Genomic DNA, 12,352 nt, shown 5'->3' with positions numbered 1-12,352 from the left:
CCCAGTGACACGAGCCTACCAGACGGGCTAAACTACTTCTATGCTCACTTCAAGGCAAATGGCACTGAAACATGCATTAGAGCACCAGCTGTTCCAGAAGATGTGCAGCTGATGTGAGTAAGACCTTTAAACAGGTCAACATTCACAAGGCCGCAGGGCCAGATGGATTACCAGGATTACCTTCTCTGACATTTTCAACCTCTCCCTGTCTGAGTCTGTAATACCAACATGTTTTATTATTATTATTTTTTGAAATAATTTTTTACCCCTTTTTCTCCCCAGTTATCGTGGTATCCTAGGCCAATTGTGCGTCGCCCCACGGACCCCCCGGTCGCGGCCGATTACGACAGAGCCTGGGCGCGGACCCAGAGTCTCTGGTGGCACAGCTAGCGCTGCAGTACAGCACCCTTAACCACTGCGCCACCCGAGAGGCCCTATACCAACATGTTTTAAGCAGACCCTAGACCCACTCCAATTTGCATACCGCCCCAACAAATCCACAGATGATGCAATCTCTATTGCACACACTGCCCTTTCTCACCTGGACTAAAGGGACACCTATGTGAGAATGCTAGTCATTGACTACAGCTCAGCGTTCAACACCATAGAGCCCTCAAAGCTCATCAATAAGCTAAGTACCCTTGGACTAAACACCTCCCTTTGCAACTGGATCCTGGACTTCCTGATGGGCCGCCCCCAGGTGGTAAGGATAGGTGACAACACATTCGCCACACTGATCCTCAAGACAGGGACCCCATCAGGGGTGCATGCTCAGTCCCCTCCTGTACTCCCTGTTCACTCATGACTGCACGGCCAGGCTCAACTCCAACACCATCATTAATTTTGCAGATGACACAACAGTGGTAGGCCTGATCACCGACAACAACGAGACAGCCTATAGGGAGGAGGTCAGAGACCTGGCCGTGTGGTGCAAGGACAACAACCTCTCCCTCAGTGTGATCAAGACAAAGGAGATGAGTTACCTTGGTGTCCACATCACCAACAAACTAACATGGTTCAAACACACCAAGACCGTGGTGAAGAGGGCACAACAAAACCTATTCCCCCTCAGAAAGATTTGGTATGGGTCCTCAGATCCTCAAAAGGTTCTACAGCTGCACCATCAAGTGCATCCTGACTGGTTGTATCACTGCCTGGTATATCAACTGCTCGGCCTCCGACCGCAAGGCACTACAGAGGGTAGTGCGATTGGCCAAGCTTCCTGCCATCCAGGACCTCTATACCAGGCTGTGTCAGAGGAAGGCCCTAAAAATTGTCAAAGACTCTAGCCACCCTAGTCATAGACTGTTCTCTCTGCTACCGCAAGGCAAGCGGTACCGGAGTGACAAGTCTTGGTCCAAGAGGCTTCAAAAAAGCTTCTACCCCCAAGCCATAAGACCACTGAACTGAAATGGCTACCAGGACTATTTGAATTGCCCCCCTTCCTTCTTTTACACCGCTGCTACTCTCTTTTGTTATCATCAATGAACAGTCACTTTAATAACTCTACCCACATGTACATTTTACCTATACTAACCGGATATAGTCTCGCTATTGTTATTTTACTGCTGCTCTTTAATTACTTGTTACTTGTATTTCTTATTCTTATCAGTTTTTTTATTTGTATTCTTTTATGTATATATCTATATATTTTTTTAAACGCATTGTTGGTTAGGGGCTCGTAAGTAAGCATTTCACTGTTGAATTCGGCACATGTGCCTTATAAAATTTGATTTGATTAAAAGTAAGAAACTGTTATTTTCAAAACCTGCAACGAGTATCTAGCCAGAGGGAGGGTATTTTCTTACTCTCCACATCACCACGAATCTAATAGGGTGTGTATGAAGATGATTTTCGAATTGCTCAATATAACCAGCAGCAGGCGTTGTAAACACGGTTGTTGATGATCTTTGATTTTAAGGGCCTTTTCAAAACAGCTGAGAATGGGCAATGTATGCAATAGACTGTAGTGTTTGAATTGGCTAAATTGTGTTAAGAATATTTATTGTAGTGTTTTCTGAACTGAAATTTTCCTTTTCGTTTTTAATTGTCAAAGTTACTTCGGCAGATAAAGTATGCTGTTTGTTATCAACGAACCTCACGCCATAATCAGAGTAGCCTACAGTGTGACGACAGCAGCGGAACTATCTGCTTTCAATTCAAAATGGCAGCGTCTATCAGGAAGTGAAGAAACAACTGAAAATAATAAGTTGGATCAAATTCCTTGTTTCGGTTAATTTAACTCAGGAATTCGATTGAAAACATACGTGCGATCTGAGCTGGGATTTAGAATAAGTAACACATTCGTGGTAAGTTTAATTTAAGCGTTTCATTCAGATAAAACACGGTGCGAGCGACACATCGGCAGCTAATGTTAGCTAGCTAGCTACTGTTAGCTATCAATTCCAAACTCCAGCGGCTCGAGCCTTCTTGTCAAGCAGCTTGATTTTACGTAACTTGGTAGTCAGGCTAGTTTAAGTCGTCGCACTTTTATAGCACCAATTTGTTTAGCTAAGTAACATTGGTGCATGTATAAGTTCAATTGTTTCATAGTTAATGCTGCTGAAATGTCAAATGTCCATATTTTTGTTTGTCCAGGTTGAGGTTCGCAAAGTTCTACATTTTCGTTTTGCTATCGTTATCTCTTACCCAGCTAGTTTTGCTAAAGCTTTGCGGTACTAACTAGCTTAGCTAACACCTTGGCCTGGCTAGTGGTAGCTAGCAAGCTATCTCTGCATTTGCACTTCTTAGTTAGCTAACCTAGAGAGTGGAGTAGGGGGAATAGCTGGAGGGGGTATATGTGTCACTAGCTTGCCTGGATTGTAGATCACGGACAGCTGTGAGGAGGCATTGACCCCCTAAGAGTTAGTCTTGCTTATCTGAGTATGTGTAAAACTAGTGGAACTTTATAGCCCTAACCGTAGAAATGTTAGCTATTGAGTCTGCCTGCCATTGATACCACTTATTTTTTTTAAATATATCAAATTGTATTTGTCGGCTTGTGTAGCTTGAAATGCTCGCTTGCTTATGAGACCTTCGCAACAATACAGAGTTTAAAAATAGCGAGGAATAAAATGCATAAGAATGGAACTAGTTATCAGTTATATACAGGGAGTGCCAGTACCAGATCAGTGTGCAGAGGTATTTGAGGTAGATATTGTATCTTCTTGTAGGAAGGGTAAAGTGACTAGGCACCAGGATAAATGGTAATAAGAGTAAAATAAAGAACAGTGTATCAGCAGCAAATTGTGTGGTCTGTTGGCCTGTGTGATGTTTGTTGTCGGTATGTGTGTGAATTTTATTTAACCTTTATTTAACTGGGCAAGTCAGTTAAGAACAAATTTTGACCAAACCCTATCCCGGATGACGCCAATTGTGCGCCGCCCTATGGGACTCCCAATCACTGCCGGTTGTGATACAGCCTGGAAGCGAACCAGGGTCTGTAGTGAAGCTTCTAGCACCGAGATGCTGCACCACTCGGGAGCCCCCGGCCCCAAAAAATGTTGGAGTCTCTGACATGTAGATCACCAATGAATTTTAAAAGTACATACATTTTTATCATGTGTTCCATCGCATACTGTCATAAACATAAAGCTCCAAGCTACTATCCAATCAAAGCTACATTTACATTATCCTACTCAGCCACTATTGGCTTAAAAAGCCAAACGTAACACAATCTGCCAGTTAATTTCCAGCAATATTGCCTATGTCTGTTTGGTGCGCACATTTGTTTCACTCTATTGATGTTTCACTCTGATTAACGGTCTTGTGGTTAGACAGAAAGACTTTACCCCAAAACCTTCTCAATTAAATGTTAAGTGCAAAGTAGGCTTAAAAGACAAAGATATCATGATTATTTGTATCAATTGGGTGCCATTGTTTTCCAAATTCTGCCATGACGAGCTGCAGCAGTAGACCCAACAGAAGAAACTGACTGAGACATTCATCTCTTGCTTAATGCGCAATTAAAAGAGAATTACAAATTGTCTTCTGATGTGATTTAAGCATTGACATGTGCCAAGAAGGTCAATTTTCATTGTTTCTCTATTGAGAGTAGGCTTGTCAAGATACCAACATTTTACAAATAAGATTCTAGCGTGTCCTGCGTTGCATGTAATCGATGCGGTGCGTATCGTTGCTCCAATGTGTACCTAACCATAAACATCAATGCCTTTCTTAAAATCAATACACAGAAGTATATATTTTTAAACCTGCATATTTAGCTAAAATAAATCCAGGTTAGCAGGCAATATTAACCAGGTGAAATTGTCACTTCTCTTGCGTTCATTGCACGCAGAGTCAATGTATATGCAGCAGTTTGGGCTGCCTAATTTGCCAGAATCTTACGTAATTATGTCATAACATTGTAGGTTGTGCAATGTAACAGAAATATTTAGACTTATGGATGCCACCCGTTAGATAAAATACGGAAAGGTTTCGTATTTCACTGAAATAATAAACGTCTTGTTTCCGAGATGATAGTTTCCGGATTCGACCATATTAATGGCCTAAGGCTTGTATTTCTGTGTGTTATTATATTATAATTAAGTCTATGATTTGATATTTGATAGAGCAGTCTGACTGAGCGGTGGTAGGTAGCAGCAGGCTCGTAAGCATTCATTCAAACAGCACTTTCCTGCATTTGCCAGCAGCTGTTTATGACTTAAAGCCTATCAACTCCTGAGATTAGGCTGGTGTAACCGATGTGAAATGGCTAGCTAGTTAGCGGGGTGCGCGCTAATAGCGTTTCAAATGTCATTCGCTCTGAGACTTGGAGTGGTTGTTCCCCTTGTGTTCCTGGTTCGAGCCCAGGCAGGAGCGAGGAGAGGGACGGAAGCTATATACTGTTACACTGGCAATAAAGTGCCTATAAGAACATCCAATAGTCAAAGGTTAATGAAATACAAATGGGTATAGAGAGAAATAGTCCTATAATTCCTATAATAACTACAACCTAAAACTTCTTACCTGGGAATATTGAAGACTCATGTTAAAAGGAACCACCAGCTTTCATATGTTCTCATGTTCTGAGCAAGGAACTTAAACGTTAGCTTTCTTACATGGCACATATTGCACTTTTACTTTCTTCTCCAACACTTTGTTTTTGCATTATTTCAATCGAGTTGAACATGTTTCATTATTTATTTGAGGCTAAATTGATTTTATTGATGTATCATATTAAGTTAAAATAAGTGTTAATTCAGTATTGTTGTAATTGTCATTATTACAAATAAATAAATAAAAATCGTCCGATTTTAAATCGGTATCAGCTTTTTTTGGTCCGCCAATAATCGGTGTCGCCGTTGAAAAATCATAATCGGCCGACCTCTAATCGCGATACCACCGTGGGGAAAAAGATGTGGCCTAGCATCCTGTTTGCCCCGTCCCCCAGGTGCTTGTTCACATTTTCTAAATGTTCTACAAAAACCTGTCACTGAAATTCACACTTCTACTCAATACAACATGTTGAATTTAACTTCACACTTTTCAGTGTATAATAGAATAATGCATAGAATGGCTGATTTGCTAAGTCCTACCTGTGATGTGGCTGGAGGAATGGGAGGAAGGAATATACACCAGCGCTCCAGCTATTACCACGAGTCTGTCCTCCCCAGTTAAGGTGCCACCAACAACCTCATGTGATATTCAGTACCAGTCAAAAGTTTGGACACACCTGCTCATTCAAGGGTTTCTTTATTTTGACTATTTTCTACATTGTAGAATAATAGTGAAGACATTAAAACTATGAAATGGCACATGGAATCATGTAGTAACCAAAAAAAGATTAAACAAATCAATGTATTTTATATTTGAGATTCTTCAAAGTAACCACCATTTTCCTTGACAGTTTTGCACTCAACGAATAGGTCTGTCTGAACTTTTTTGTATTTTTAAAATATATTATTTTACCCTCTTTTCTCCCCAATTTTGTGGTATCCGATTGGTAGTCTTGTCCCCCGCTGGAACCTTCGTGTGGACTCGAGAGGCGAAGGTCGAGAGTCGGGCGTCCTCCGAAACACAACACCGCCAAGCCGCACTGCTTCTTGACACACAGCCCGCTTAACCCGGAAGCCAGCCGCACCAATGTGTCGGCGGAAACACTGTACATCTGGCGACTGTCAGCGTGCATTGCGCCCAGCCTACCATAGGAGTCGCTAGTGCCCAATGGGGCAAGAACATCCCTGCCGGCCTAACCTTCCCCTAACCAGGACGACGCTGGGCCAATTGTGTGCCGCCTCATTGGTCTCCCGGTCGTACCAGGATCTCTAGTGGCACAGCGAGCACTGCGATGCAGTGCCTTAGACCACTGAGCCACTCAGGAGGCCCTATGTGTCCAAACTTTAAACTGGTACTGTACATGCAAAAGGATCTGCATGTCGTGTCAAAGGAAAAACACTGCATGAAACCTTAATTACTCTTCAGTTAACACATTCTCTCCATCCCTTCACACACACTCCGTCTCCCTCACTCTCATCAACATGCGCACACCTCTCTCTCCCCCACAAACACACACTGCTTCCAACTTTTAAAATGTTAGTCACCAAACAGATGTCGTTACCTACCCTCACCACCTGGGGCCAGCCCATCAGGAAGTCCAGGATCGTGTTCCAGAGGGAGTGGTTCAGTCCCAGGGTCCCTAGCTTGGTGATGAGCTTGGAGGGGACTATGCTTTTGATTGCTGAGCTTTCGTCTATGAACAGCATTCTCACATAGTTATTTCCTCTCTTGTCCAGGTGGTAGAGGGCAGTGTGAAGTGCAATTGAAATTGCGGGTATGGGATGATGGTGTTGATGTGTGTCATGACCAGCGTTTCAAAGCACTTCATACTTACAAATGTGAGTACTACAGGGCGATAGTCATTTTGGCAGGGTACCTTGGAGCTCTTGGGAACAGTGATAATGGTGGCCAGTTTGAAACATGTTGGGATTACAGACTGGGACAAGGAGAGATTGAAAAGGTCTGTGAAGTCACTTGCCAGCTGGTCTGTTAATGCTTTGAGAACGCACCCTAGTATTTCCGCTGGCACGGAGGCCTTGTGATTGTTAACCTGTTTAAATGTTTTGCTTACATTGGCCATGGAGAGTGAGATCACACAGTCATCCAGTCCAAAACAGGGTCTTTCACGCAAGCCACTGTTATATTCCTCGACACAAGCATAAAGGGCTTTTAGCTTGTTTGGTAGTTCTGGCTGGCAGTTGAGATAGACCCTCTTACCCTTTCTCTGGATTCCTTGGAGGTACAAGTAAGGGTAATTGCCCATGAAGAACTCAAATGACCATTCTCTCTCAAATCTGTAGCCACTTAACACAGTTTTATCCCCCCAGCAGAGTACAATTGCCACAGTTACTTTGCTGCCTGCAGGATAGTCAGGGAAAATGCTAACCTTGACACAGGTTGCCATGGCTACTTTTCCAATTAATTTGTTTCCCCTTGTGAGGGATGCTATTTACTGATTGTGAAGTGAATGATATGCTGTGTTGCTGAGCTTCCTGACTATCCAGTGACATGGTCACTGGCCTTGCTGTTGTGAATGTCTAACCACCTCGCTCTTTCCCCACGGCCACTGGATCTTAATGGCAGCAGACAAGCTGTTTAACTATTGGAGTGTAATGCAGGAATAGGCTTACTGAGTGAAAACCACAAGCTTCCGCCCTCTCTTCTCTAGGGCGGCAGTGTACCCCAGAGCTCGATCAATAGACACCGGTTCTCTTCATGATGACGTATTGACATGTCATTGTAAAAAAATTATACTCCATTGTTCCTCTTTTGGCATGTCCTGTGAAACAGCGGTGTTGATGAAATGGATCTTGCATGAAGAATAAATGCAAAATGTTGACTTTGTATTGAAGATGCGAACAAACTAACATTTAGGCTAAGTCTTCCGGAGGATGTTTATAAATGTGCTATAACCGAAATCTTAATGGTTGTTGATGCCTTGTTGCTAGGATGAGGGAGTCGAGCCACAGTCTTGCTCCCGGTCACTGCCCCAGAGTGGGCTCCGAAGGGCACAAGGCTCTGTTGTCGAGCGCAGGCAGGAGTAGCAGAAGGGACGGAGAGCAGGGTGAGCATTGCTGTGATTTAATGCACCCAAACAGCCCGACATGGACTTTTTGTGCTTCTCCACTCCAGCCGGAGCTAGTGATCAATTTCATTTATGACCTCTGGGCTGATTTGAGCAAGAGGGAAAAATGTAGAGTTGAGGAAGGAGGAGTCGGGGTTGTGTAATGGGTTTGACTGTTCCAGCCGTTCCTGGAATCTGGCCTTCATTAGGTAATGGTCCATGTATTAAACATGAACTTGATCTGGCAAAGCCATGGCTTTTGGAGCTAAAAGGGGTATACTGTTCCTACTACAGAGTCAAGACACCGAGCCTTTTCTGGTTGGTTATGTCCTATGTGTGTGTCGGCCACATGAGCCATTCTGAAGATGATTAAAATGCTGGAGAGCGTGCTCAATGTGGTGCCTTGCAGTAGGTTGTGGAAAGCTGAGGAGTATGTCAACATCCTTCTCTGAAAAGCAAACATTATAATTTCACCATGGGACTGATCCAGGAAGGAAATATGAGGGAAGTATTAACAACCACATTGATGGATGAAGATGAATAACATATGTGTCATTGTCCAAGCTAGCCTAGATTGTGGGCAGTGACATTTTAAGATGTCTATTTTAACACATACGCAACAACAAATAAGGTATTTATGAAGTACCTGGAAATGTAGCCATAGCATGAGGAGTATTTGCATTCATAAATAACAAAACATGCCTTGTAGTTTTGCATCTACGCAGAGCATTCCCATGAGTGCCTACAGAAATAGATGACTGCAAATTAGCTGCCATTTCTCATTCTCTCTCATCAATGATGTGTGTAAAAACTGCAGAGCAAAGGGGCTGTTTTCATTAGTAGTTAATTTATGGAGAACGATTAGTGTAGTACTGCTGGTGCAGAGGATTGTAATTATTGTGTGGATGGTTTGTCAACTCGCTCAGATCTGCATATGTACTTTAGCATACTTGTCTGCGTGATGACAGACACTGGGGGAATTGTCTTAATCACATACAGATCTGGAACCAGGCTAATGTAATGCTACTGTATGTGACATAAGCACTCTTTTCTGTGACCTGGTGAAAAAGGAGCTTAACTCTTACTCCTCTCCCTGGTGATGGATTCCTTGTGGCAGTGGTGGAAAAAGTACTTAATTGTCATACTTGAGTAAAAGTAAAGATGCCTTAATAGAAAATGACTTAAGTAAAAGTCACCCAGTAAAATACTACTTACGTTAAAGTATTTGGTTTTAAGTATATTTAAGTATCAAAAGTAAATGGAATTGCTAAAATGTACTTAAGTATCAAAAGTAAAAGTATAAATAATTTAACTTCCTTGTATTAAGCAACTCAGACGGCAAACTCCCAATACTCAGACATAATTTACAACCAAAGCATTTGTGTTTAGTATTTTGTCAAAAATATAAATATTAAAGTACAGATACCTAAACTAAAGTAAAAATACTTTAAAGTACTACTTAAGTACTTTACACCACTGCCTGGGGCCATTTGGAGTGAACATTCTCAGGAGATTATCTTGTTTGACTTGAAGATTATCTCCAACTCACTTTTAACCCCACCTCGGGTTGAGCTCACCTATGTAGGAGAAAATGTAATACACTGCATGACCAAAAGTATGTGGACACCTGCTCGTCGGACATCTCATTCCAAAATCATGGGCATTAATATGGAGTTGGTCCACCTTTGCTATAACAGCCACCACTCTTCTGGGAGGCTTTCCACTAGTTGTTGGAACATTGCTGCAGGGACCTTCTTCCATTCAGTCACAACAGCATTAGTGAGGTCAGGCCCTGATGTTGGCGGGTTAGGCCTGGCTCGCAGTCGGTGTTCCAATTAATCCCAAAGGTGTTCGATGGGGTTGAGGTCAGGGCTCTGTGCAGGCAAGTCAAGTTATTCCTCACCGATCTTGACAAACAATTTCTGTATGGACCTCACTTTGTGCACGGGGGTATTATCCTGCTGAAATAGGAAAGGGCCTTCCCCAAACTTTTGCCACATAGTTGGAAGCACATAATCGTCTAGAATATCATTGTATGCTGTAGAGTTCATTTTCCCTTCACTAGAACTAAGGGACTGAGCCTGAACCACGAAAAACAGCCCCAAACAGCTGTTATTCCTCCACCAAACTTTACAGTTGCACTATGCATTTGGGCAGGTAGCGTTTACAGCCAAACCTACATTCGTCTGTCGGACTGCCAGATGGTGAAGCGCGATTCATAACTCCAGAGAACGTGTTTCCGCTGCTCCAGAATCCTATGGCGTCGAGCTTTACACCACTTCACCCGATGCTTTGCATTGCTAATTGTGAACTTGTGTGTGGCAGCTCAGCCATAGAAACCCATTTCATGATGCACCCGGCGAACAGTATTTGTGCTGACGTTGCTTCCAGAGGCAGTTTGGAACTCTCAGACCATTTTTACGTGCTTCAGCACTCGGTGGTCCCGTTCTGTGAGCTTGTGTGGCCTACCACTTTGCTTCTGAGCCGTTGTTGCTCCTCTGTGTCTCCACTTCACAATAACAGCACTTACAGTGGGCTGGGGTGGCTTAACAGGGCAGAAATTTGAGTAACTAACTTGTTGGAAAGGTGGTGTTCTGCTGCCTAAGTTTGTCAATGGAGATTGCATGGCTGTTTGCTTGATTTTATACACCTGTCAGCAACGTGTGTGGCTGAAATAGCAGAATCCACTAATTTGAAGGGGTGTCTACATTCTTTTGTATAGTGTATTTAGTCTCTTGTGGTGACAGCTTCAACAATCCCTTTTAAGAGGATGAATTCCATTCGCAGAGGAAAACATTTTAGAGTGGACCTCTTGGAAGATAATACACCAAGAAATCCTGAAATGCTGTCATGTCTGTAGATGCTTTTCTGTGTGTCCGGGAAGGGATTGCTCTGTGCAATGTTGTCATAGATCAGGCTCTGGCTGAGGCTTCAACGGGAGCGGAACAGAAACCAGATGAGTCCCCATAACACCTGTCCACTGTAGGAAGCGGCTATCTTGAAAGCAAAAATACCCAGTCAGACTGCCACCGGATGTGCTGAGCTTAACATTGTGATAGTTGTGTGTTTTGGAATTGGGTGTAGAATGTGATGGATAGAGAGACTTGTAGGTGTTGCTGCTTGCAAAATCTACACATGCTAGCTAGTCTAAACCAAACAAAATAATTTACAATGGAGTACAGATAGAATGCGGGGAGTGGTCTGGGGGCTTGAAGATTGGCCTTGCAGCCAAGATGAATAACATATTGTGTAGCTTTTATTCCACCCCCAGCTTTCCCATCTCTTTCAGTAGTTAGTCTTTCCAGCCACTCTTCCTCAGCCTCTGTCTACAGCCAAGCCATGTCCCCAGAGCACTCCAAATGTCATAGGTGGTGACCAATTCCTCTAAACTCTTGCCTTGCCCTGTCAAGCGTCAATACAAATCAGTAGCTTTATTAGATATGAGCCTTACAAATATTTCTGTGAATCTGTCTTTATTCCACAGATAAGGCACCAATATTAGAATGAACAGATCCGTCATTTGCAGTCATCTATTTATATTTTTCAATGGTTGCCTGAAGAGGGCGGTCTACGAGCTGCTCATCATTGTCTTAAGTCAAGACTTGAGAGAGAGTAGGCATCATGGCCTAAAATTAACAAATGCGACCTTATTCTAAAATGGATTAAGTAACCCCAGAAAATCCTCAGCTATCTACACACAATAGGCCATAATGACAAAGCGGCCAGCTCTAGGAAGAGTCTTGGTAGTTCTAAACTTCTTCCTTTTAAGAATGATGGAGGCCACTGTGTTCTTGGGAACCCGCAATGCTGCAGAAATGTTTTGGTACCCTTCCCCAGATCTGTGCCTCGACACAATCCTGTCTCAGAGCTCCATGGACAATTCCTTCAACCTCATGGCTTGGTTTTTGCTCTGACATGCACTGTCAACTGTGGGACGTTATATACAGTTGAAGCCGGAAGGTTACATACCTTAGCCAAATACATTTAAACTCAGTTTTTCACAATTCCTGACATTTAATCCTAGTAAAAATTCCCTGTTTTAGGTCAGTTAGGATCACCACTTCATTTTAAGAATGTGAAATGTCAATAAAAGTACAGAGTGATTTATTTCAGCTTTTATTTCTTTCATCACATTCCCAGTGGGTCTGAAGTTTACATACACTCAAGTAGTATTTGGTAGCATTGCCTTTAAATTGTTTAACTTAGGTAAAATGTTTCGGGTAGCCTTACACAAGCTTCCCACAATAAGTTGGGTGAATTTTTGCCCATTCCTCCTGACAGCTGGTGTAA

At 42.8% G+C, this 12,352-nt stretch overlaps 2 protein-coding genes across 3 annotated transcripts in view; one reads left to right on the top strand and one right to left on the bottom strand.

The window, feature by feature from the left end:
• Positions 1-8,128, bottom strand: part of tm6sf2b (transmembrane 6 superfamily member 2b) — a 29,444-nt gene extending 21,316 nt beyond the window's left edge. The window contains exon 1 of the mRNA XM_090235476.1: positions 6,564-8,128. The gene's annotated coding sequence lies outside the window, so the exon portion shown is untranslated. The remainder of the gene's footprint in view (positions 1-6,563) is intronic.
• Positions 1,867-12,352, top strand: part of LOC110524243 (protein strawberry notch homolog 2) — a 101,299-nt gene continuing 90,813 nt past the window's right edge. The window contains exon 1 of one of the 2 annotated variants that reach the window (XM_021603710.3): positions 1,867-2,309. The gene's annotated coding sequence lies outside the window, so the exon portion shown is untranslated. The remainder of the gene's footprint in view (positions 2,310-12,352) is intronic. The other variant, XM_090235472.1, reaches the window with a different exon arrangement.

This window comes from Oncorhynchus mykiss, chromosome 5 (assembly GCF_057628025.1).
Source record: "Oncorhynchus mykiss isolate SJ-2025 chromosome 5, ASM5762802v1, whole genome shotgun sequence".
Lineage (NCBI taxonomy): Eukaryota > Metazoa > Chordata > Actinopteri > Salmoniformes > Salmonidae > Oncorhynchus > Oncorhynchus mykiss.
The sequence above is the reverse complement of the archived record's forward strand: the minus strand, read 5'-3'. Positions and strand labels throughout refer to the sequence as shown.